This window comes from Cherax quadricarinatus, chromosome 40, assembly GCF_038502225.1.
Source record: "Cherax quadricarinatus isolate ZL_2023a chromosome 40, ASM3850222v1, whole genome shotgun sequence".
Taxonomy (NCBI): Eukaryota; Metazoa; Arthropoda; class Malacostraca; order Decapoda; family Parastacidae; genus Cherax; species Cherax quadricarinatus.
This window is the reverse complement of record NC_091331.1, coordinates 3,673,801-3,701,066: the sequence shown is the minus strand read 5'-3', so window position 1 is coordinate 3,701,066 and position 27,266 is coordinate 3,673,801.

The following is a 27,266-nucleotide window of genomic DNA, read 5'->3' as shown; positions in this document are numbered from 1 at the left end:
GACTCGTCTGAGTCTTCAGCTTCCAATTGTGACCCCTTGTTTCTGTATCCCCTCTCTGGTACATCCTGTCTCTGTCCACCTTGTCTATTCCCCGCAGTATCTTGTATGTCGTTATCATGTCTCCCCTGACCCTTCTGTCCTCCAGTGTCGTCAGTCCGATTTCCCTCAACCTTTCCTCGTACGACATTCCCCTGAGCTCTGGAACTAGCCTTGTTGCAAACCTTTGTACTTTCTCAAACTTCTTGACGTGCTTGACCAGGTGTGGGTTCCAGACTGGTGCTGCATTCTCCAGTATGGGCCTGACGTACACAGTGTACAGTGTCTTGAACGATTCCTTATTAAGTTATCGGAATGCTATTCTCAGGTTTGTGTGTGTGTGTGTGTGTGTGTGTGTGTGTGAGTTACCATTTTGTCCTAGGCACATGTCGATTAGACACTAGGCCTGTTGTATATGTGTGTGTGTGTGTAGGTGTGCATGTGTATATGCGTGTGTGTGTGTGTGTGTGTGTGTGTGTGTGTGTGTGTGTGTGTGTGTGTGTGTGTGTGTATGTGTATGTGTACTCACCTATTTGCGGTTGCAGGGGTCGAGTCTTAGCTCCTGGTCGTTATCATGTCTCCCCTGACCCTCCTGTCCTCCAGTGTCGTCAGGCCGATTTCCCTTAACCTTTCTTCATAGGACATTCCCCTTAGCTCTGGAACTAACCTTGTCGCAAACCTTTGCACTTTCTCTAATTTCTTGACGTGCTTGATCAAGTGCGGGTTCCAAACAGGTGCTGCATACTCCAGTATGGGCCTGACGTACACGGTGTACAGTGTCTTGAACGATTCCTTACTAAGGTATCGGAACGCTGTTCTCGGGTTTCCCAGGCGCCCATATGCTGCAGCAGTTATCTGGTTGATGTGTGCTTCCGGAGACATGCTCGCTGTTATACTCACCCCAAGATCTTTCTCCTTGAGCGAGGTTTGCAGTCTTTGGCCACCTAGCCTATACTCCGTCTGCGGTCTTCCGTGCCCTTCCCCGATCTTCATGACTTTGCATTTGGCAGGGTTAAATTCGAGAAGCCATTTGCTGGACCAGGTGTGCAGTCCGTCCAGGTCTTTTTGTAGTCCTGCCTGATCCTCATCTGATTTAATTCTCCTCATTAACTTCACATCATCTGCGAACAGGGACACTTCTGAGTCTATCCCTTCCATCATGTCATTCACATTTACCAAAAACAGCACTGGTCCTAGGACCGACCCTGTGGACCTCCCCGCCTCGTCACAGGTGCCCACTGTGATACCTCATCACGTACCATGACTCGTTGTTGCCTCCCTGTCAGATATTCTCTGATCCATTGAAGTACCCTTCCCGTTATACGCGCCTGATCCTCTAGTTTCTGCAGTAACCTCTTGTGAGGAACTGTGTCGAAGACCTTCTTGCAGTCCAAGAAGATGCAATCAACCCACCCCTCTCACTCGTGTCTTATTTCTGTTACTTTATCATAAAACTCCAGAAGGTTTGTGACACAGGATTTGCCTTCCATGAATCCGTGCTGGTTGGCGTTTATACTCTTGCTCCGTTCCAGCTGTGTGTACTCGCCTATTTGTGGTTGCAGGAGCCGAGTCTTAGCTCCTGGCCCCGCCTCTTCACTGGTTGCTACTGGGTCCTCTCTCTCCCCGCTCCATGAGCTTTATCAAACCTCGTGTTAAAACTATGCATGGTTCCCTTCTGCTCTACGTACTCACCTAGTTGAGGTTGCGGGGGTCGAGTCCGAGCTCCTGGCCCCGTGTGTGTGTGTGTGTGTGTGTGTGTGTGTGTGTGTGTGTGTGTGTGTGTGTGTGTGTGTGTGTGTGTGTGTGTGTATGTGAGTAGAATAATCACAGTGAAAAAAAAATAGTGAAATTTCCAAATGCTTTCGTAATTTCTCACATTCCTTGATAATGTAATCACTGAGTCACATGAACTGTGGCTACAAAAATAAAATTAATAATGTGTGTGAATATATTTACGTATGTGTCTATGTTGTATGATGATGATGATGAGAGAGAGAGAGAGAGAGAGAGAGAGAGAGAGAGAGAGAGAGAGAGAGAGAGAGCGTGCATGGTGGCGTGCCGGCCTGCTGATTAAGCCTCTCTATTTAAGGAGTCACCTCGAGACAGCGGGAATGATCAATCCTTGTCAATATCTCATCAGTCTTTTCATGGCAAAGTGCATCTCCGACCCATCCTTGCCGGTCCCCGCTGTCCATCGTCTGCCCCTGCAGGCCACTCTTCACCTATCCTTCAGGAGTGCACCTATGCTATCCACTGAAGCAACTCCCTAGCATCTGCCTTGTCCCGCTCCTTCCCTCCCTTCCGGTCTCTTTTTTGCCGAAACGAAAAAAAAGAGAACCTGGGTGTAAGCATACCACCGAGCATATCACTCTTGATACATCAGTCTAATAATGTTGGCCATATATGCGCGTCTGGCGATCTTAGGAACAACGTTTAGGCACTAAATAGCCACTTAGCATCCGGTTTATGATGCACGTCAGATCAGCCATGAGTATACAGCACCAGCACGGAGCCCCTCACATAGAAAGTGAAGTTCGGAAACAAAAAGAGTATCCCGAGATTCATTACGAGAGCTCACAGGAATGAGACTTGAAAAGAAAGGCTAAAGTAACAAAAATTTACAACACTGGATGAAGGAAAGAAGAACCAGACAAGACAAGATACTAGGAAGACTTCATAGGGACTGACATTTCTATTTGACAGGAGAGGGACCGGGAGCAAGAGGACAAAACTGGACGCTGAAGAAGTACGCGTGTCCCAGGGATGTCAGGAAGTATTTCTTTAGTCTAAAAGAGGTTAGGAACTATGACGATCTGGATGATCAAGTGGTAATCGCAGATTTCCTGCAGAGGTGTTACTAGTATGACAGAACCCACGAGGTCAGGAAGTTGAAAAGGTTGATAGTAAATAATTGAGAGGTTGGGTCAGGAGCCAAGAATCGCCCCTCCCTCCCCTCCCCGCATTCCCCTCCTCCCTTGCAAACATAACTGGTAAGAACAAACACAAACAAATAGATGACTGTGACTGGATAAGTGAGTGAGCAAAACGTTAACAAGCTTCCCTGTAACTGAATATGTGTCTGTTGATCATCATACGTGTGATTTCAAGGGTCCTCTGTTCTCACAGCCCGGCCTGAGGCTAGACTTTCCCTATTGGTTGGCTGGCCAACCAAACTACTGTGACAGTGACCTGCAGACCTGCATAGCAAATTCTCCCCGGCTAATCTGGCGCTTGAACGAAGTAGTCCAATTGTATCTTCTAAACTATTACCTGTATTAGTTCAGTATTCCTTATATTTACGAGTAGTAGGTTGAAGAGTCTTGGGTCACATACGTTAACACAGTGTCTCCAAATGTGCCAATTACACCCTTGCTTTTCAATACGTTCTACACTTCCTCCTGCATCTCTTTACAAGTAAGTGGTTACAGCAGTGTGCGATTTGTGAATCTGGCTCTTAAGTATTTTCCAATCACCTTTTTTTTATGTATTTCTCCTTTATTCCAAACACCACATTCAAAGTGCTTTCAAAAATTCCCAGATTTTTAGAAATGTTGTTGATTTCGTGCGGGATGTAAATGCTCTTTGTACATGTACATGTATGGTACACAATACCCACAAGATGAAGAATTAAATACATGTGCAACATCTGGATATCTTTATTGTAGATGTTTCGCCATCCAGTGGCTTTATCAATACAAATTCCAGGACATAACTGGAAGTCATTAGAACTATATACCTCTTTTTCTGTATATAATTCTACTGTCTTCCCATTATGTCCTTGACTTTGTGTAGATAAAGCCACTGTATGGCGTAATATCCATAGTAAACATGTCTTTGTACACTTTTCAACTTTTTTTTATCTCTCCTGCTTTGATCTGCATTGTAAGCACATAACTGTATTCGTGAGGTGCGAGCAGGAGTGATTTACAGCCAGGGTGAGCCAGAGTGTCGATCCCAGTCTACCAGTAGATTGTAGAGCAATTTCTATCAGATGGAAGGATGAGCGTCCCAGCGCGTCCTTACTGCCCGAACTCTGACCTTCATCTCCTCCTCCTCGACCTCAGCTTCTTTCGCATTGGTCCTCTTCTAAGTCAGGGGTAGAGGTCATGGTAGGTCAATTGGATGATGAAGCTTCGCAAGTGAAGGTGGAGGAGTGTTGGATTTGTGAGGAGGGAGGAGAAACGTTGCAATGGGGAGAGCCGTTGCGAAAGGCCCTGCACCTTTTGAATATCCGGCCTTTAAGTACCTTTGCCTTTCGAACCTCCCATATTTCGAACCCTGCTTTCCGAACGTTCATCTTTCTAAAACTCAGCTTTCTAATTCCCCCAACTTTCGAAAACGTCTTTCTTTCAAACGTTGTGGTAAATGTTCGCTGGTGCTGGTAACTGCCTACTGGCAGCTATCACACACACATACACACACACAGGTGCGTGCGTGCGTGTGTGTGTACTCACCTAATTGTACTCACCTAATTGTGGTTGCAGGGGTCGATACTCAGCTCCTGGCCCCGCCTCTTCACTGATTGTGTGTGTGTGTGTGTGTGTGAGTTTTGTTCTGGCAACGATGCGAGTCTGAGGAAGAGCAGAGCACCTGCTAAATTTGCATCAGATTGGTAGAGTGGTGAGAGGTCAGTGTAAAGTTTGGATGGGAGGGACGTGTTGAGCTGGTGGTTGTAGGTGGTGGTGGTGGTGTTGGTGGTGGTGGTGGTGGTGGTGGTGGTAGTGGTGGTGGTGGTGGTGGTAGTGGTGGTGATGGTGGTGGTGGGTGGTGGTGGTGGTAGGTGGTGGTGGTGAGTGGTGGTGGTGGTGGTGGTGGTGGTGGTGGTGGTGGTAGTGGTGGTGGTGGAGGTGGTGGTGGTGGTGGTGGTAGTGGTGGTAGTGGTGGTGGTGGTGGTGGTTGTTAGAAGCGATTGCAGATGGTGATGGTTGTCGTAGGTGGTGGTGACTGTAGGGTAGTAGTGTTTGTAAGCAGTAATGGCTATAAGTAGTAGATAAAAAATAAAATGAAGTTTACTAGTGACAAATTTAAACTGCTGAAGTAAGGAAGGAATGAAGAACTCAAAATGGGACGCAGCAATCAGAACGCAGGAAGGAATAGTAAAAGACGTAGAAGTATTACGTCAGATCTTTTATCAGGAAAAAAAAAAACAGTAAGACAAATTCAGAAAAAGTCGGGAAAATGACAAAGTGAATTAAAAAAACTTTGTAACTCGAGAAGCAACAACAGTGGTGGTATTTTCCAAAATATTTGTGTTCTGACGAACTGAATATTGTGTGTTCACAGGGCCTTTCAAGGTAGTAGAGACAGCTGAGATGGAAAATATACTGAGGTCGTATACTGTCAGCGCAGAATCAATAAAATATCTAAACTATTGGGAACTCCTGGAAGCGCTAGGATTGTTGTTGCTGGAATGGCTAAGAGAGAGAGAGAGATATCTAATGATATATACATTGAAGATATCGGAATGCCTGTGTCCTAATCTGCATACCGCTATAAACACTTCCTGGCGTGATAGATATGGGAGAAAGTGTGGAGTAGACCTAGTGAAGAACACTGGTGCCATAAGAACAATTAGAAAACAGTGTTAGCATCCGTGGCCCAGGATGCAACATATCAGAAATAGTGCCAGAACGAAGACAAAAGCACAAATGGCTGATTAGCCGGGTCATGAAGTCTTGATGGGTCTGCTGGCCCAACTGGATATCCTAAGCTATCCAATTGGTCAACAGGATAGCTTTGGATCAGGGTAGAAGAGCCCTCGAAACCAATCACAAATGAAGTTAAAAACAGGCATTAATAAGTGTTTCCGCCTCCCACCTCTTCCTCGGGCACTTCCCTTACCCGGGCCAAATAAATTACACTCCACTGGCTGGGAGTTTTAAGAGTTGCATACTCTTGGAGATTACTTGAGGGAGATGTTGTGCTCACGTCTCTCTTTGACACTGCCTATTTGTTTGCTGGAGGATAAGTGTGTACTGAATTTAACGTGTCTGTCTCGCGAAAAATACACAAAGAGGACCAAGCCTCCATCACTTGTTGCTCTCAGTGACCCACACGGGCGTTTCAGAGCTTCATATTTACTTTTCGAGAACCGAACACCGAGGTTCTTCACTATTTATCACTTGCACATGTACACTGTTTACCTCACACTACCTAGTAGGTAATGTTACCTAACACTACCTACAGTGTTAGGTAGCACCAGCCACTTGGTTCAACAGTGGCTGCACACACACACACACACACACACACACACACACACACACACACACACACACACACACACACACACACACAAGCCTTGCTGCTGGTAAAGGGTTCTTGATTCGAGAAACTGGAGCTACCCTTTTCTTCCTCGTATCAAACCTGATTACCCTACATTCATGAGGCGTTGTATGACCCATTCAGGCTTAGCGCTTCCCCCATGAATAACGACAAAATATTCTGAAATTTCAACCATGTTGGAAATGACAGATTGTTGACATGACGAGGAGCAAAGTGTCGGGAGGCGATGTTTAAATCCTTAATTATGATAAAAGTGACGCAGTAGTAGACCGAAGGTTAGGCAGTGGGACCAGGAGCTGTAGCTCATCTAGGTAAGTTGACCTGGGTAAGCAGGCAGTCACATCGCAATCTTCAGCGTTCGATAACCCATTGAAGTCGAGGGCGGATGTGGGCAAGTGTTTGAGGAGGTGGCTGGAGTGTGTTGCTAAGTGGGTTGTATGGGCATGTGAGTACGTGGGGAAAGAGAGGTAGGTGGTAAGAGGAGTCCTTGACGCTAGTGGGTGAGTGGATGGGCAACCGAATGGATGGGTGGGTGAATAACAGTGGATGGGTGGATGAACAGAACTATGAATGTACTGCGGATTTATAGGTGGCCGTGTAGACAGTAATGAAAAATGTGTAAACCTGTGAGGGAGCGGGTGTGTGGACGTTAAAGAGAGCAGGTGTTGCCACGTATGAGAGAACAGGTGTGTGGACGGAGTGTTGGTCCAGCAAGGTCTCGGAACACATCTGTTCTTCACTGAATAAACACATCTGTTGGGTTTTGGAGGACGTGAGTGAAGGGAGAGATGAGTGGACATGGGTGAAGAGAGAGATAAAGAAAGGGTAACATGACATGTAGTAGAGGGTAAGAATGGGATAAATCAGAATGATGAAAAGTGAGAAGAGGGTGAAAAGAAGGAAGGCGAAAATGAAGCGGGGTGGAGGGAAAAGGAGGGCAATGCCGCTTGTGAAAGTAAATGAAGAGAAAAAAACGAGAGAGAGCGAGAGTAGAAGCAGATGAGGGAGGGAAAGAGGTAAGGAGAGGAGACTGCAGAGTGAGATGGGTGAGAAAGGATGTGAGAGAGGAGAGGAAGGGAGCGTGCGTGTGTGTGCCAGAGTAGGGAGAGCGCGCCTACTCACACACACGCACACACACATACACACACACACACACACACACACACACACACACACACACACACACACACACACACACACACACACACACACACACACACACACACACACACTCACACACACGCACACGTACACGCTGGGCTGCGCTGTGTAGCTTCACAGGTGAGAGCTTCCTCGTCAGCGCCTGCCTCAGGTAACCTTACCCGGCACCTCGCCTCATAACCCCCACTTCGTCCCCGCCTCCTCAGGTGTGCAGCGGGGAGCCAATGGAGGGGAGGACAGAGGCGCACCCATTCACTGTCTTGTAGTGGGGGAACTCGTCCTTCCGCTGCCCGAGGAAAGACTTCAGTGGTGGGGCCGCCACTGGAGATATAACCTCCAGTATTAGGCACATATTTTGGGAATGAAGGTGCTCAAGTCACGTGTGTAGAGCTGTGCAAATACCCAGTTAGTGTAGCGAAGCAAGAGACAGAAGGACACGAAACTAGAAATTTGTTTACGCGTCATGTGACTTATTTAAAAACTTCTCGGCTAGAGAAGAACATCAAACAAGGCGTGGATTAAATTCTCAGACACGACCTGTTTTCTTTCTTGTCCTCGCCTCTACCAGCGCCTGAGGGAGGTAGAGGGAGACAGTGGTTCGTGTCCCCTTGTCTCGCCAGTGAGACGTTGTCAGTGACATAAGTGCGAGGGGTGAGGTGGGCGTGTGTGACTACCGGAGTGTTGGGAGAGGATGTGTAGTGAAGGCTGCTCTCTCACTCAACTTACTCCTTCGGCTTCACCCTCATCCGGACGTGTGGTATTTATAACATCCTCTATATACACATGTAACAGTCCTTTATCAACCCAAGCTCCATCTTCAGAATTTGATACGATTTGTAATATCTCTCCCTCTCACTTCCTCCCTCCAACTCTCTCTCTCTCTTTCTCTCTCTCTCTCTCTCTCTCTCTCTCTCTCTCTCTCTCTCTCTCTCTCTCTCTCTCTCTCTCTCTCTCTCTCTCTCTCTCTCTCTCTCTCTCTCTCTTTTTTTTTTTTTTTTTTTTTTTTTTTTTTTTTTTTTTTTTTTTTACACAGGGTTTGACAAGGTTAAGGATCCCTAGCTTTATTGACAGCTATATTTCAGGTTAAGGATTCCTAACTTTATTGGCAAGCCAAGAGCTGTTACCTACATCAGCTCATTTGAAAGCATTTTTATTGTTATGAGACATCAAATGCAGGACAGGATGAAGTTGGAGCCATCTGTGGGCCAGCATTTTCATTTGATCAACTGACTTTATCTCGTTGACATCATTATGCTGTACGAATGTGTTCCATACTCGAGTCATCCTGGGTATGTATGATCTCAGATGGAGTGATGTTTGGAGAAGGGTACAGCCAGAGTGAAGTTGCTGCTTTCTGCCCGTCTTGTGGAATAAAAGCTTGTTTCACGCTGTCCTCGAAGTGGACCCAAGTGTGGTATTTTGACAATATTGGCCTTGTACATAACAGTAAGGCCACCCACATCCCTCCTATGTTGAAGGCTCTGCTGAAATGACAGATCTATCCAGGATGGGTCCAGGCGAGAGATGAGACGTCTTGCTCTGTTCTCTACTCTGTCAAGCAGTCGCAGATGAGAGGGGGGCAGGCAAACCAAGAAAGTGGAGCATACTCAAGGTGTGAGCGTACTTGTGCCTCGTACAGGATCTTGCAACCCCTACTGTCAAGCAGATGCGAGATACGGCGAAGTGCTGTAAGCTTCCTGGCTGCCTTGTTTGCAAGATTTACAACATAGTTCTTCATGGTTAGTTTGGAGTCAAATTTCACCCCAAGGATATCAACTTCTTCTCCAGGTGCCAACATCGTCCCATTCATCCTTACTACTGCACCAGCATTACCATCATGGTGCCTAGAGACGATCATCATTTGCGTTTTCTCAGGTGCAAATGTTACTTGCCATCTATTTCCCCAAGCTGATATAGCTCTCAGCTGGTGATTGATGTAGCTTAGAGCAGCTGGCATTTCTTTTCTTGGATAAGTGAATGTCAGTGTACAGTCGTCTGCATATGCATGTGATTCTGGGATGAGATGAAGAAGGTCGTTGAAGTAGACATTCCATAACAGTGGACCCAGCACGCTTCCTTGTGGAACGCTTGCCCCAATAGGATGGCTTGCTGATTCCGTTCCATTGAGGACTACACTTAGAGATCTACCATGAAGGTAATCACTGAGGAGACATAGCGTAGAGCCTGCAATTCCCAGTGCTTGAAGTTTTGCTAAGAGGCCCTGGTGCCACACCCGGTCGAAAGCGCCAGCAATGTCCAGTGCTACCACACAGCTGACTTTGGATTCATCCAGTGACTGGTGCCACTTAGTGGAGAGGTTTAACAACAGATCAGCAGCAGAGTAACCTTTCCTGAAGCCATATTGACGATCACAAAGTAGTGAGTGGTAGTCAAAAAAATCTGTCATTTGTCTTGAGATTATTGTCTCAAGGATCTTACCAGTGATTGACAGGAGTGACACTGGTCTGTAGTTGCTGATTTCTGCTCTGCTCTTCTTTTTGTGAACAGGGACTACATTTGCCTCTTTCCATAGAGAGGGCCATTTACACTGTACTAGGCAGTGCTGAAAGATGCGAGTTAGAGGTGCTGCTAGCTGGTCTGCACATCTTCTCAACAATCTTGGGCTCAACTTGTCTGGGCCCACAGCCTTTTCTTGGTCAAGTGATTTAAGAAGGAAATGCACCTCCTCCTGCCTTATTGTCACCACTGACAGTTTTGACACAGTTCGTGCAGCTAACCAAGGAGGGTCCCTTGCTGGATCAGGAACTTGCATTTTGGTAGCAAAGTGTTCAGCAAAGAGGTCCGCCTTCTCTTGACTACTAGTAGAGGTGGTCCCATCCTGTCGATTTAGAGGTGGAATAAGTTCATCAGGCAGATAACCTTGTCTGTTCTTGACCAGGGACCACCAGGTTTTGGAGCCTACCCTACCTGATGCTAACTTTCTTTTAGTGTCCACCTCCCATTTAGCAATGGCCCACTTTTGAACGTCACCCATATGCCTACAGGCTTGCATGTGCAAGGTCCTGTTATAGGTGGTAGGATGTCTCTTATACCTTCGCCATGCTTTGTACTTAGCAGTAGCAGCCTCTCTACAACGAAAGCCAAATCAAGGCTGATCTGTAGGCTTTGTCACATATTGCCGGTGAGGAATGTGTTCTCTCTCTCTCTCTCTCTCTCTCTCTCTCTCTCTGTGTTTCTGTCTGTCCCTGTCTGTCTGTCTGTCTGTCTGTCTGTCTCTCTGTCTGTCTGTCTCTGTCTCTCTCTCTCTGTCTCTCTCTCTGTCTCTCTCTGTCTCTCTGTCTCTCTCTCTCTCTCTCTCTCCTTTACCCATCATATAAATGGAAGTGTGTGTTGGAGAGAGAGAGATGCTGTGTGCAGGGAACGTGCTGACGCCTTGATTATTACACATAAAGGTCGAGGTACAAAAGTATACGCCGACAATAGTATACCACCGCAGGATATGTGTCAACAAGTTCGGCTACCATCCCAGAGAAAGTGGGATAGGGTATGTATACTCACCTGATTGTCTTTGCATGGGTCGACGCATAACTCCTGGCCTCACCTTTCAGTTGGTATCAACATCCCTTATTGATTTCGTACTTCCAGGACGTTATCATACTTAGTCTTCAAGCTGTGCATGGTTTTAACCGCCACCAACCTATAGACAATAATCTGTCAGTCACTTTGTTCTCTCTTAGCTATAGAACTGCCGTACACTATCAGTCCCTTTTAAGGCAGGCGAAATCGCAGATCTTGAGAATTCACTACCCATATAATCTCAGTCAAGCACCTGAGTGATTAGGAATGCTTAAAATTCCTCGCACTGTACTCCCTAGAACATAGGAGAGCAAGATACACACTAACTTACACCTGGAAAATTTTGAAGGGATTGTCCTACACCCATATCTGCGTACCGAAATCACTCCCCTTGAAAGCAAGTCTCCTTGCTGACAGTGCAAAATACTCCCGTGAAATCAGGAGTGGAATGAGTACCCGGTCTGTGGAGTACTGCATAAGGTACAATGGATTACTATGATGAAATGCGGTCTGGTTGCAGTATGGTTGCCATCTTTCTCTATGTATAAAATATATTGCCAAGAATGTCACTATAATGTGACTTGTACCAGTAGTGTGGTGTAGTTTAGGTATGGAACTTCCAAGAGATAGCAACAGGTACTTCACCATCACTCACGAATGTGAAGAAGTTGTTGACGATGTGAGGTCTCTCCATTGTCTTCCAGGTGCTGTGTACGCAGATTCTGTCACTTCTGTATTTCGACTGAAGAAGCTTGCTGAGCAGGCGAAACGTCTCGCCAATAAATGTTTTACTCTTCGGTCGAGTTTCTGTTCCTGTATCACTCTGGAGGCCAGCATTGGTATGTGATCTGCCGTGCATTCATCGAAAGGTTATACCCCATATTTTTTCCTATTTTTATGTAAAGCTTCGTTGACGTTGTTAGAGATGGTGATGGCAGCGCTTGTGTAGCAACAGAGGAAACTGGTGTTCAAACAGTGAGAGGTGAACAGTACTAGATGCTTCGAGTCCCTTATTCTTGCTAAGGGTTTATGTAAGTCTTTTGCTCCACGTAGCAATAACAAAGATAATAACCTATCTTGTTCCACTCTTTCCATCGCGTAAAGATATCATCAGAGTTGTCTCAATTCCTCATTAGGAACGCAAATTTCTTCTAATTATTGCATCTCTCATGTTTCTCCTCTATTTTTGGTGACTTTCGGGTGATTCAGAAAGTGAATCTTCGTTTCGATTCTTCGCATCCATCTCTTTTATCCTTCGTTAGTTCTTGCAACTTATGACCTGGTTCGTTCCTGTCACTTTCCATCTTATATGGTCATATATCAGCTTAGCTTCTGTTGAACTGCTGGCTGTCATGTCGCTTTCAAATTGACTTTCTGTTTCACTTCTCGTAATTTCTAGTGCTTCTTGGCGCATTCTATTCTGCCATCCTCCTTCTGTATGTTTTACAGTCACTTTTTATCCGAAATCTTTGTGTTATTATGTGTGTGTGTGTGTGTGTGTGTGTGTGTGTGTGTGTGTGTGTGTGTGTGTGTGTGTGTGTGTGTGTGTGTACTCACCTAGTTGAGGTTGCGGGGGTCGAGTCCGAGCTCCTGGCCCCGCCTCTTCACTGATCGCTACTAGGTCACTCTCCCTGAGCCGTGAGCTTTATCGTACCTCTGCTTAAAGCTATGTATGGATCCTGCCTCCACTACATCGCTTCCCAAACTATTCCACTTACTGACTACTCTGTGGCTGAAGAAATACTTCCTAACATCCCTGTGATTCATCTGTGTCTTTAGCTTCCAACTGTGTCCCCTTGTTACTGTGTCCAATCTCTGGAACATCCTGTTTTTGTCCACCTTGTCAATTCCTCTCAGTATTTTGTATGTCGTTATCATGTCCCCCCTATCTCTCCTGTGTGTGTGTGTGTGTGTGTGTGTGTGTGGGTGTGTGTGTGTGGGTGTGTGTGCGTGTGGGTGTGGGTGTACTAACCTAGTTGCGGTTGCGAGGGACGATTCACAGCTCCTGGCCCCGCCTCTTCACCTGGCCGCTACCCGGTCACTCTTCCCGCTCCGTGAGCTTTATCATACCTCTTCTTAAAGCTATGTATGGATCCTGCCTCCACTACATCACTACCCAGGCTATTCCACTTCCTGACAACTCTGGGACTTAAGAAATACTTCCTAACATCCCTGTGGTTCATCTGAGTCTTCAGCTTCCAACAGTGACCCCTTGTTGCTGTGTCCCATCTCTGGAACATATTGTCTCTGTCCACCTTGTCTATACCTCTCAGTATTATATATGTTGTTATCATATCCCCCCTAACTCTCCTGTCTTCCAGTGTCGTCAGGTCGATTTCCCTTAACCTCTCCTCGTAGGACATACCTCTTAGCTCCGGGACCAGTCTTGCTGCAAACCTTGTTTGGCTAGGTGAGGGGTTCCAAACTGGCGCTGCATATTCCAATATGGGCCTAACGTACAGTGTACAGGGTCCTGAATGACTCCTTATTTAGATGTCGGAATGCTGTTCTTAGGTTTGCCAGGCGCCCATATGCTGCAGCAGTTATTTGGTTGATGTGTTCCTCAGGAAATGTTCCCGGTGTTATACTCACACCAAGATCCTTTTCCTTGAGTGAGGTTTGTAGGTTCTGGCCCCCCTAGACTGTACTCCGTCTGTGGTCTTCTTTGCCCTTCCTCAATCTTCATGACTTTGCACTTGGTGGGGTTGAACTCCAGGAGCCAGTTTCTGGACCAGGCCTGCAGTCTGTCCAGATCCCTCTGTAGTTCTGCCTGGTCTTCGTCCGATTGAATTCTTCTCATCAGCTTCACATCATCTGCAAACAGGGACACTTCGGAGTCTATTCCTTCCGTCATGTCGTCCACAAATAACAGAAACAGCACCGGTCCTAGGACTGATCCCTGTGGCACCCCGCTCGTTACCGGCGCCCACTCTGACACCTTGCCACGTACCATGTGTGTGTGTGTGTGTGTGTGTGTGTGTGTACTCACCTAGTTGTACTCACCTAGTTGAGGTTGCGGGGGTCGAGTCCGAGCTCCTGGCCTCTCCTCTTCACTGATCGCTACTAGGTCACTCTCCCTGAACCGTGAGCTTTATTATACCTCTGCTTAAAGCTATGTATGGATCCTGCCTCCACTACATCGCTTCCCAAACTATTCCACTTACTGACTACTCTGTGGCTGAAGAAATACTTCCTAACATCCCTGTGATTCATCTGTGTCTTCAACTTCCAACTGTGTCTCCTTGTTACTGTGTCCAATCTCTGAAACATCCTGTCTTTGTTCACCTTGTCAATTCCTCTCAGTATTTTGTATGTCGTTATCATGTCCCCCCTATCTCTCCTGTCCTGCAGTGTCGTCAGGTTGATTTCGTGTGTGTGTGTGTGTGTGTGTGTGTGTGTGTGTGTGTGTGTGTGTGTGTGTGTGTGTGTGTGTGTGTGTGTGTGTGTGTGTGAGTGTGTGTGTGTGTGTGTGTGTCATAAATCCTGCCTTTCCTTAGAATAAATCTCTTTTTCTTTAAATCCGGCATCTTCACCAAATAAATCGAGCATCTCTATGCAATAAATCCAGTGTCTCCTTCAAATAAATCCAGTGTTTTCTTCAGATAAATCCAGTGACTTTCCAATAAATCCAGTGACTCTTTCCAATAAATCCAGTGACTCTTTCCAATAAATCCAATGACTCTTTCCAATAAATCCAATGTCTCCTTCAAATAAATCCAATGTCTCCTTCAGATAAATTCTGCTTCTCCAAAAAATCCATTGCCTTCAGATAAATCCGTAGTCCATCTGGCCAAAAGGTTCCTCTCAGGTTTTATTGTGATGAATGGGAGATGGCACTCTCCTCCGGACAAGTTACACCTTGAGGAACTAATCTTAAAGAAAACCCTTAGAGAGTGACCTTACAGAAGATCCCGAGGAAGTGACCCCGAAATACGACCCCCTTTAGGAATTGACCCCGAAATACGACCCCCTTGAGGAATTGACCTTAAAGACAACCCCTTGAGGAACTGATCTTAAAAACGACCCCTTGAGGAATTGACCTTAAAGACGACCCCTTGAGGAACTGACCTTAAAGACGACCCCTTGAGTAATTGAACTTAAAGACGGCCCCTTGAGGAATTGACCTTAAAGACGACCCCTTGAGGAACTGACCTTAAAGACGAACCCTTGAGGAACTGACCTTAAAGACGACCCCTTGAGAAACTGACCTGAAAGACAACCCCTTGGGGAACTGACCTTAAAGACGATCCCTTGAGGAACTGACCTTAAAGACGACCCCTTGAAGAACTGACCTTAAAGACGACCCCTTGAGAAACTGACCTTAAAGACGACCCCTTGAGGAACTGACCTTAAAGACGACCCCTTGAGGAACTGACCTTAAAGGCGACCCCTTGAGGAACTGGCAGAGAAATGCGACCCCTTGAGGAACTAACCTTAACGATGACCCCTTGAGGAACTGACCTTAACGATGACCCCTTGAGGAACTGACCTTAACGATGACCCCTTGAGGAACTGACCTTAACGATGACCCCTTGAGGAACTGACCTTAAAGACGACCCCTTGAGGAACTGACCTTAAAGACGACCCCTTGAGGAACTGACCTTAAAGACGACCCCTTGAGGAACTGACCGAGAAATGCGACCCCTTGAGGAACTAACCTTAACGATGACCCCTTGAGGAACTGACCTTAACGATGACCCCTTGAGGAACTGACCTTAACGATGACCCCTTGAGGAACTGACCTTAACGATGACCCCTTGAGGAACTGACCTTAAAGACGACCCCTTGAGGAACTGGCCTTAAAGACGACCCCTTGAGGAACTGACCTTAAAGACGACCCCTTGAGGAACTGACCGAGAAATGCGACCCCTTGAGGAACTGAACTTAACGATGACCCCTTGAGGAACTGACCTTAACGATGACCCCTTGAGGAACTGACCTTAACGATGACCCCTTGAGGAACTGACCTTAAAGACGACCCCTTGAGGAACTGACCTTAAAGACGACCCCTTGAGGAACTGACCTTAACGATGACCCCTTGAGGAACTGACCTTAACGATGACCCCTTGAGGAACTGACCTTAACGATGACCCCTTGAGGAACTGACCTTAACGATGACCCCTTGAGGAACTGACCTTAAAGACGACCCCTTGAGAAACTGACCGAGAAATGCGACCCCTTGAGGAACTGACCTTAACGATGACCCCTTGAGGAACTGACCTTAACGATGACCCTTTGAGGAACTGACCTTAACGATGACCCCTTGAGGAACTGACCTTAAAGACGACCCCTTGAGGAACTGACCTTAAAGACGACCCCTTGAGGAACTGACCTTAACGATGACCCCTTGAGGAACTGACCTTAAAGACGACCCCTTGAGGAACTGACCTTAACGATGACCCCTTGAATAACCCTAAAGACGTCTAAGGAAGTAAACAGAAAAAGAAAAAAACATTTTATTTAATTCTGTATAGAAAAAACAAACTTAGCAAACATATAATTGATTTACGGGGTTACAAGATTAAAGAGTTCCATTGAACGTGGCTAAAACATGACCAAAGAGCCTCAGGAGAGACAGGTTCCTATTCCCCTTGACGAAGGGAAGGGGGAGGGGGGAGGCCAGGAGCTGTGACTTGACCCCTGCAACCACAAATAGGCGAGTATACCACCACCCTGATGCAACAAGGTCAGTGGGTGGAGAGGTCAGTGACATTACAGTTCCGAACATGTTCCTCTGTCTGTCTTTCTGCCTCTCTCTCTCTCTCTCTCTCTCTCTCTCTCTCTCTCTCTCTCTCTCTCTCTCTCTATGTATATATATATGCAAAACAACCACTCTGAAAGAATAGAGAAATTCCAAGCGCTTTCGTGACTACTCACATTATTAAGGAACTATGAAAGTAAAGCATCCAAGGAAGCTATATAAGGGGTCTGGCCAGCACCTCACTATCAGATCCCACAACGGTTAAACACCTGACGCGCGCCGACCCAACTTGGATAGGTCCTTTGCACAACTCACCCACAAACTATTCTACCCAAGAAAATTTAAAAATTATTATTTGTCCAGTGTATTATTAAGTTCTTCCCAAATTCTATTAATTATAAATGGATCTAATTTATATAAACCAAAGGAAATATTCATATTATTTTGTCAAAACTGCTTTTTATGAAACAAGATTCAATTATATTCCTGTCGACCATGGACTTGCTTGATACTACTTTCTCAACTTTTTGAAAATCAATTGGATGGTTAAAATCTCTTACATGAATAAATAGAGCATTGGAATCTTGTCCAGTTCTAATGCTATATTTATGTTGTTTTAATCTTAGTTCGAGATTTTTACCAGTTTGACCGTAATAAACTTTATCGCAAATTTTACAAGGAATCTTATAGACACATCCATCAGCATTTTGGGGGGAATTCTTTATCAAAAGTTTTTTTACTGTATCAATATTTTTGAATACAACTTTAATATTAAAAGTCTTAAGAAGAGAAGGCATATCAACCAAGTTTTCATGGTAAGGGAGAACCAACATATTTTTATTTGAATAAGGCTGGTTGTCCCTTTTTGGATTGTAAAAAGTATTTCTAGCAACTTTAAAAGATTTATCAATTACATTTCTTGGGTATTTTAAATCATTACCTATTTCATAAATTTTGGATATTTCCTCATCTATGAACTCAGGACTACAAATTCGCAAAGCTCTCAAAAACATTGATGAGAAAACAGACAGTTTGATTCTATCTTGATGCGAGGAATAATAGTGGACATAGGAACAGTTATTTGTAGGTTTTCTGTAAATTTTAAATTTGAGTTCATTATTACCCTTAATAATTAAAACATCTAGAAAAGGCAATGAGTTATTTTCTTCAAACTCAACAGTAAAGTTTATAGAAATACTTTTTACAATCCAAAAGGGGACAACCAGCATTATTCAACTAAAAATATGTTGTAGATGATTGGTTCAGAGAACCGACATGTTGGTTCTCCCTTACCATGAAAACTTGGTTGATATGCTTTCTCTTCTTAAGAATTTTAATATTAAAGTTGTATTCAAAAATATTGATACAGTAAAAAAAACTTTTGATAAAGAATTCCCCCCAAAATGCTGATAGATGTGTCTATAAGATTCCTTGTAAAATTTGCGATAAAGTTTATTACGGTCAAACTGGTAAAAATCTCGAACTAAGATTAAAACAGCATAAATATAGCATTAGAACTGGACAAGATTCCAATGCTCTATTTATTCATGTAAGAGATTTTAACCATCCAATTGATTTTCAAAAAGTTGAGAAAATAGTATCAAGCAAGTCCATGGTCGACAGGAATATAATTGAATCTTGTTTCATAAAAAGCAGTTTTGACAATAATATGAATATTTCCTTTGGTTTATATAAATTAGATCCATTTATAATTAATAGAATTTGGGAAGAATTTAATAATACACTGGACAAATAATAATTTTTAAATTTTCTTGGGTAGAATAGTTTGTGGGTGAGTTGTGCAAAGGACCTATCCAAGTTGGGTCGGCGCACGTCAGGTGTTTAACCGTTGTGGGATCTGATAGTGAGGTGTTGGCCAGACCCCTTATATAGCTTCCTTGGATGCTTTATTTTCATAGTTCCTTGATAATGTGAGTAGTCACGAAAGCGCTTGGAATTTCTCTATTCTTTCAGAGTGGTTGTTTTGCATATTCTGAAATCACCTGTTTACTGTGATCTTATTGCATTAATGGATACCACACGACTCTTCAGAATGTTCTCGACAAACTTTCCTAATCATATATCTTTTGTTTCACAGTTTTCTTCTGCACTGATCAAGTCCCACAAGTTAAAAATTCGACTTAATTTTTTAAAAAATTGTTTAAATGATCAAGTTCTGCCCAAGTCTCTTTTACCCAATAGACTCCTTGACATGAGAGATCGTCCTTTTGATGATTTTATGAGAATTATTCTTCAGAAACATATTGAAATAACTAAAAAATACAGGAGAAGGGAGCATTCAAAATATTGAGAAACAAAAAATACTCTTTTAATCAGGCCATTCCATCAGAATGGAAACACAGTATGTTGGATCATTGCTATAATAAACTCAGAAGAATTTGTAATGAACTCAAGAGCAAACTACAAAGAAAATTAGACATTTTAATTGAAAATAGTGATTGGACAAAGCATGCTAATAACAATTTTGTAATTAACTTATCAGATGAAATTTTAGACAAAAATACAACTGCTGCTCTAGGTTTTGGCCTAAGTTTTGCAACTTCAAAAAAACTTAATAATGCTGAAATTGCAAAAGCCTTTTGTAACTTTGAAAAATTTTCTGATTTATCCTCTGATGAAATTAATATTAGTAAAGGAATGGTATATAGCTCTATGTTAAAACCAAACATTCCCAATTGCCCTCAAAGATTCTTTAAGTCTTATGATACACTTAATATCAATAAAAATTTGCGCCTTACTAAAGCAGACAAAATAAATGCAATAGTAATTCTGAAAGAAAATGATTACCAAGAAAAAATGAATAATCTCTTAGATGATACTGAAACCTATTCTAAACTTAGGAAAAATCCCCTAGAAACCGTTAACAGCAATTTCAATAAAACAATAAAACTTCTACTGAAAGCCAAAGATGAATTAGTCAAACAATTTACTTCCACTAATCCATCTTTACCTTACATGTATGGACTAATAAAAACACACAAACCAGGGAATCCAGTCAGACTAATTATTAGCTCCATAGGGTCAGTTTCATATAAATTATCCAAATGGCTTGTTGATATTTTGAGCCCTATTGTTGGCAAAATTTCTAACTTTAATGTTAAAAACAACATAGACTTGGTTGATAAATTAAGCTCCTTGACTGACTTAAATGATTTTAACATGGTTAGTTTTGATGTTACTTCCTTGTTTACGAAAGTTCCTGTTGATGATTTATTAAGTTTCTTATCTGAAGAACTCGTTAACTATGATTTACCATTGCCAGTTCCTACTATCATTAACCTTATTAAACTTTGCATTGTTGATGCAAAATTTGTATTTAATGATAAGTTTTACACTCAGAAGTTTGGTATGGTAATGAGAAATCCTCTTTCACCTGTTCTTAGTAACCTATACATGGATTTTTTTGAAACAAGGTTGCTTAACACAATCCTCCCTAATAGAGCTAAATGGTTCAGATATGTTGATGATATTTTGTGTCTTATGCCCAAAAATGTAGATATACACCATTTCCTTGGAAAATTAAATAGCTTAGCCCATTCTATAAACTTTACTGTTGAGTTTGAAGAAAATAACTCATTGCCTTTTCTAGATGTTTTAATTATTAAGGGTAATAATGAATTCAAATTTAAAATTTACAGAAAACCTACAAATAACTGTTCCTATGTCCACTATTATTCCTCGCATCAAGATAGAATCAAACTGTCTGTTTTCTCATTAATGTTTTTGAGAGCTTTACGAATTTGTAGTCCTGAGTTCATAGATGAGGAAATATCCAAAATTTATGAAATAGGTAATGATTTAAAATACCCAAGAAATGTAATTGATAAATCTTTTAAAGTTGCTAGAAATACTTTTTACAATCCAAAAAGGGACAACCAGCCTTATTCAACTAAAAATATGTTGGTTCTCCCTTACCATGAAAACTTGGTTGATATGCCTTCTCTTCTTAAGACTTTTAATATTAAAGTTGTATTCAAAAATCTTGATACAGTAAAAAAACTTTTGATAAAGAATTCCCCCCAAAATGCTGATGGATGTGTCTATAAGATTCCTTGTAAAATTTGCGATAAAGTTTATTACCGTCAAACTGGTAAAAATCTCGAACTAAGATTAAAACAACATAAATATAGCATTAGAACTGGACAAGATTCCAATGCTCTATTTATTCATGCAAGAGATTTTAACCATCCAACTGATTTTCAAAAAGTTGAGAAAGTAGTATCAAGCAAGTCCATGGTCGACAGGAATATAATTGAAGCTTGTTTCATGAAAAGCAGTTTTGACAAAATAATATGAATATTTCCTTTGGTTTATATAAATTAGATCCATTTATAATTAATAGAATTTGGGAAGAATTTAATAATACACTGGACAAATAATAATTTTTAAATTTTCTTGGGTAGAATAGTTTGTGGGTGAGTTGTGCAAAGGACCTATCCAAGTTGGGTCGGCGCGCGTCAGGTGTTTAACCGTTGTGGGATCTGATAGTGAGGTGCTGGCCAGACCCCTTATATAGCTTCCTTGGATGCTTTACTTTCATAGTTCCTTGATAATGTGAGTAGTCACGAAAGCGCTTGGAATTTCTCTATTCTTTCAGAGTGGTTGTTTTGCATATTCTGAAATCACCTGTTTACTGTGATCTTATTGCATATATTATATATATATATATATATATATATATATATATATATATATATATATATATATATATATATATATATATATATATATATATATATATATATATTCTCCCTGTTAACAGCTAATAGGGAACTCGAATGAAGAAACGAGGATGGCAGACAGGAACCAACAGATAACAGGAAGCAGGGTATGTTATAAATAGCTGAATAAGGAATAAAAATTAATAAATCATATACAAGTTAACAGATATATAATAACAGTCAACAGATGAACATGGTGAATTATCAACTAGCAATCAGTAGAAGTGCAGATTACAGGCTAGTTAGCAGTCAACAGATGATCAAGTTACTGTGTCAGATAGCAGTCAACAGAAGCTCTGGTTCCACACAGTACCTGCTAGCAGAAGACAAAACAGGAGCGGATCGCGAAACAAGACATAACAGCTGTGAGACGTCTTGGGACGCAACAGAAGCGTGAATAAATGAGGCGCAACAGGTAACGACCGTTGTTCCCGTTGCATCCTCTCCCCTTTAGGAATGCACTTAACAGAATGGCAAACCCCTCAAGCCACCTCTATCTTAGACGTTGATTTTCCTAATGTATTCTTTACTGTCTTAACCTCGAGTATTGCAGCCACTTATGTTCTAATCACTTGTTGTGGTGTTTCCCTAAAGTGTGTGTGTGTGTGTGTGTGTGTGTGTGTGTGTGTGTGTGTGTGTGTGTGTGTGTGTGTGTGTGTGTGTGTGTGTGTGTGTGTGTGTGTGTGTATGCCTCTGCCTGAATGTCTTTCTGTCTGTTATGTATCTTTGTCCCGTCTCTGTGCCTGTCTGTTCTCTCTGTCTCCACCTGCCTGTGCTTACCTATTCTGTCAACTTATGTGTTTTGTGTCTGTGTGGCCCTTCTCTACCAGTGTGTAGGTCTCTGTCTCTTCTTTCCGTCTACCTGTCTATGTCTGCTCTGTCTCCGCGTCTTGGGTGGCTGATGTGGACCACGTGGGATCCACTAGCGGCAACACAGTGTTGCAAAACAACAAAAACAGAGGCAACACAGTGGGATGAAATCCCTCGTGATCTCCTGGCCTTCTGCAGGTGACAGCGGCCCTCACTGGGTAGAGGGAGAGCAGTGAGTGAGAGAGAGCGAGAGAGAGAGAGAGAGAGAGAGAGAGAGAGAGAGAGAGAGAGAGAGAGAGAGAGAGAGAGAGAGAGAGAGAGAGAGAGAGAGAGAGAGAGAGAGAGAGAGAGAGAGAATGAATATGGGAAGGGGACAGGGGACAAACGTACGAAGACAAGGAACAGATAGACACAAAGATCCAAGTTAAGATACAACAAAGATTCGTATAAACAGAAACTTGGCACAGGGGTGAACATAGAAGAAGAAAAAGTGAGGAGTAAGAGAGAGAGAGGGAGGGAGAGAGAGAGAGAGAGAGAAGGAAGGAAGAGGCGGAGAGAGAGAGAGAGAGAGAGAGAGAGAGAGAGAGAGAGAGAGAGAGAGAGAGAGAGAGAGAGAGAGAGAGAGAGAAGGAAGGAAGGAAGAGGCGGAGAGTGAGAGAGATAATAAACAAGAATGAGAAACAGAAATAACCGGAACTGATCTCCCCAACATAATGGTTGGGTATCACGTAAGCTGGTTATAATTAACTCAGACTTCCAGACAAGACCTTCTCCACCCAACTATCTTTCTTTCAATCTCAGCATCCAAGGATCTTTCTCCCAGCATATCCGGATCTTTCCTCCAGTCCCAGCATCCATGGATATTACTCTTAGTTCTAACATCCATGGATATTACTCTTAGTTCTAACATCCATGGATACTATTCTTGGACCCAGCATCCAAGGATCTTCCTCCCAACGTATCCGCATCTCTCCTTCAGTCCCAGCATCCATGGATCTTTCCTCAATTCCCAACATCCATGGGTATTACTCTTAGCTCTAGCATCCATGAATCTTCCTCCCAGCATCCACTGATCGCATTCCTTTCATCTAAGTATCATACTACCAGCATCCACATATCGTACTCCCAGTGATTAGTGGTGTATGTGTGTGTGTGTGTGTGTGTGTGTGTGTGTGTGTGTGTGTGTGTGTGTGTGTGTGTGTGTGTGTGTGTGTGTGTGTGTGTGTGTGTGTGTGTGTGTGTGTGCGTGTGTGCGTGTGTGCGTGTGTGTGTGTGTGTGCGTGTATTCACTTAATTGTGGTTGCAGGGGTCGAGACTCAGCTCCTGGCCCAGCCTCTTCACTGACCGCTACTAGGTCCTCTCTCTCTCTCTCTGCTCCCTGAGCTTTGTCATACCTCGTCTTTAAGCTATGTATGGTCCCTGCCTCCACTACATCACTTGCTAGACTATTCCACTTCTTGACAACTCTATGACTGAGGAAGTACTTCCTAACATCTCTTTGACTCGTCTGAGTCTTCAGCTTCCAGTTGTGACCCCTTGTTTCTGTGTTTCCTCTTTGGAACATCCTGTCTCTGTCCACCTTATTTATTCCACGGAGTATCTTGTATGTCGTTATCATGTCTCCCCTGACCCTCCTGTCCTCCAGTGTCGTCAGGCCGATTTCCCTCAACTTTTCTTCATTGGACATTCCCCTGAGCTCCGGAACTAACCTTGTTGTAAACCTTTGCACGTTCTCTAATTTCTTGACGTGTTTGACCAGGTGTGGGTTCCAAACTGGTGCTGCATACTCCAGGATGTGCTTGACGTACACAGTGTATAGTGTCTTGAACGATTCCTTACCAAGGTAACTGAACGCTATTCTCAGGTTTACCAGGCGTCCATATGCTGCAGCAGTTCTGTGGTTGATGTGTGCTTCCGGAGACGTGCTCGTGTTATGCTCACCACAAGATCTTTCTTCTTGAGTGAGATTTGCAGTCTTTGGCCCCCTATCCTATACTCTGTCTACGGTCTTCTTTGTCCTTCCCCAATCTTCATGACTTTGCATTTGACGGGGTTGAATTCGAGAAGCCAGTTGCTGGACCACGTGTTCAGCCTATCCAGGTCTCTTAGTAGTCCTGCCTGATCCTTATCTGATTTAATTCTTCTCATTAACCTCACATCATCTGCGAACAGGGACACATCTGAGTTTATCCCTTCCATCATGTCGTTCACATATACCAAAAATAGCTTGTCACAGGCGCCCACTGTGATACCTCATCACGTACCATGACTCGTTATTGTCTCCCTGTCAGGTATTCTCTGATCCATGCAGTGTCCTTCCTGTTAGATACGCCTGATCCTCCAGCTTCTGCACTAATCTCTTGTGAGGAACTGTGTTAACGGCTTTCCTGCAGTCCAGGAAAATGCAATCAACCCGCCCCTCTCTCTCGTGTCTTACTTCTGTTACCTTGTCATAAAACTCCAGAAGGTTTGTGACACAGGATTTGCCTTCCATGAATCCGTGCTGGTTGTCGTTCATAATCTTGTCCGTGTGTGTGTGTGTGTGTGTGCTCACCTAGTTGAGGTTGCAGGGGTCGAGTCCTAGCTCCTGACCCTGCCTCTTCACTGGTCGCTACTAGGTCACTCTCCCTGAACCGTGAGGTTTATCATACCTCTGCTTAAAGATATGTATGAATCCTGCCTCCACTACATCGCTTCCCAAACTATCCCACTTCCTGACTACTCTGTGGCTGAAGAAATACTTCTTAACATCCATGTGATTCATCTGTGTCTTCAACTTCCAACTGTGTACAGGATCCTGAACAATTCCTTATTAAGATGTTGGAATGCTGTTCTGAGGTTTGCTAGGCGCCCATATGCTGCAGCAGTTATTTGGTTGATGTGCGCTTCAGGAGATGTGCCTGGTGTTATACTCACCTCAGGACCCATGGGGAGATGTTATCCGGCCCCATTGCCTTTGAGGTATCTAGCTCACTCAGAAGCCTCTTCACTTCTTCCTCGGTTGTGTGCACTGTGTCCAACACATGGTGGTGTGCCCCACCTCTCCGTCTTTCTGGAGCCGCTTCTGTCTCCTCTGTGAACACTTCTTTGAATCTCTTGTTGAGTTCCTCACATACTTCACGGTCATTTCTTGTTGTCTCTCCTCCTTCCTTCCTTAGCCTGATTACCTGGTCTTTGACTGTTGTTTTCCTCCTGATGTGGCTGTATAACAGTTTCGGGTCAGATTTGGCTTTCGCTGCTATGTCGTTTTCATATTGTCTTTTGGCCTCCCTTCTTATCTGTGCATATTCGTTTCTGGCTCTACGACTGCTCTCCTTATTCTCCTGGGTCCTTTGCCTTCTACATTTCTTCCATTCCCTAGCACACTTGTTTTTTGCCTCCCTGCACCTTTGGGTGAACCATGGGCTCATCCTGGCTTTTTCATTATTCCTGTTACCCTTGGGTACAAACCTCTCCTCAGCCTCCTTGCATATTGTTGCTACATATTCCATCATCTCATTAACTGGCTTCCCTGCCAGTTCTCTGTCCCACTGAACCCCGTTTAGGAAGTTCCTCATTCCCGTGTAGTCCCCTTTCTTGTAGTTTGGCTTCATTCGTCCTGGCCTTCCTGCTTCTCCCTCCACTTGTAGCTCTATTGTGTATTCGAGCTTAAAACCACATGATCGCTGGCCCCAAGGGGTCTTTCATATGTGCTGTCCTCGATATCTGCACTACTCAAGGTGAATACTAAGTCCAGTCTTGCTGGTTCATCCTCTCCTCTTTCTCTTGTAGTGTCCCTTACGTGTTGGTACATGAAGTTTTCCAGTACCACCTCCATCATCTTAAACCTCCATGTATCTTGGCCCCCATGTGGCTCCAAGTTCTCCCAATCGATCTCTTTGTGGTTAAAGTCACCCATGATCAGGAGCTTTGCTCTGCATGCATGAGGTCTTCTGGCCACTGCAGCCAGTGTGTCAACCATCGCTCTATTGCTCTCGTCGTACTCTTGCTTTGGACTCCTGCTGTTCTGTGGTGGGTTATACTTCACTGCTATTACCACCTTGGGACTGGTGTGTGTGTGTGTGTGTGTGTGTGTGTGTGTGTGTGTGTGTGTGTGTGTGTGTGTGTGTGTGTGTGTGTGTGTGTGTGTGTGTGTATGTGTGTGTGTGTGTATGTGTGTGTGAATAATAAACATAACCAGAGTAGTGCCAAATATTATGAACAAACGTTACTGTTAACTTGTCGGCATTGTATATCTTTGATCTAATGACAACAGCGAACAGCTGATGACTCTGTTAGGGGGGAAACAACTATAAAAATAAGGTAACAGTCCTTTTTCTCGCACAAAGACCAATTTACTACAGTTATTCCACACTGTCCACACAAGGTTTGGCGGAGTCTGCGCAACTAGCTCGCTTACACTCGTTACATGTTAATGAGAATTCACTGGAGGTGAAGCTAGTTTTATGAGATTGAAGAATACGACTCGAATAAGAATACGACTCGAATAAGAATACGACTTGAATAAGAATACGACTCGAATAAGAATACGACTGGTTCAATATTGTTTTTTCCAGTCATGACCGATACTATTTCTCATGACTACGTTTTTAATGCACAGATTCTTGTGCAGGTGTGTGAATGTTGTAAAGTTAGACACATGTGCAACAACCGGGTATCTTCATTATGTAGATGTTTCGTCAACCAGTGGCTTTATCAGTGTAATACGAGGACAGAAACAGAAGACTGAAGAAGTTGAAGATGAGGAAATTAGTCCCCTTAGCCTAGCAGCAGGTGTTCAGTACTTTACTCTTGATCAATCTGAAGCACAGGGAGGTAGTGCGTATATACCTGTGATGTGATATGCGTGAATGTTCTATTTTCGTGCTTCACTTGCTTGGTTGATTCCATTGCTTCCCTCTTCGTGAAGTACCTCGGTTTGCTGACCGTTCGCCAAAAGGTTCCTTCGCACAATCAATACTCGTCAATTATCAAAAATGTTTTTTTTCAGCATTCTT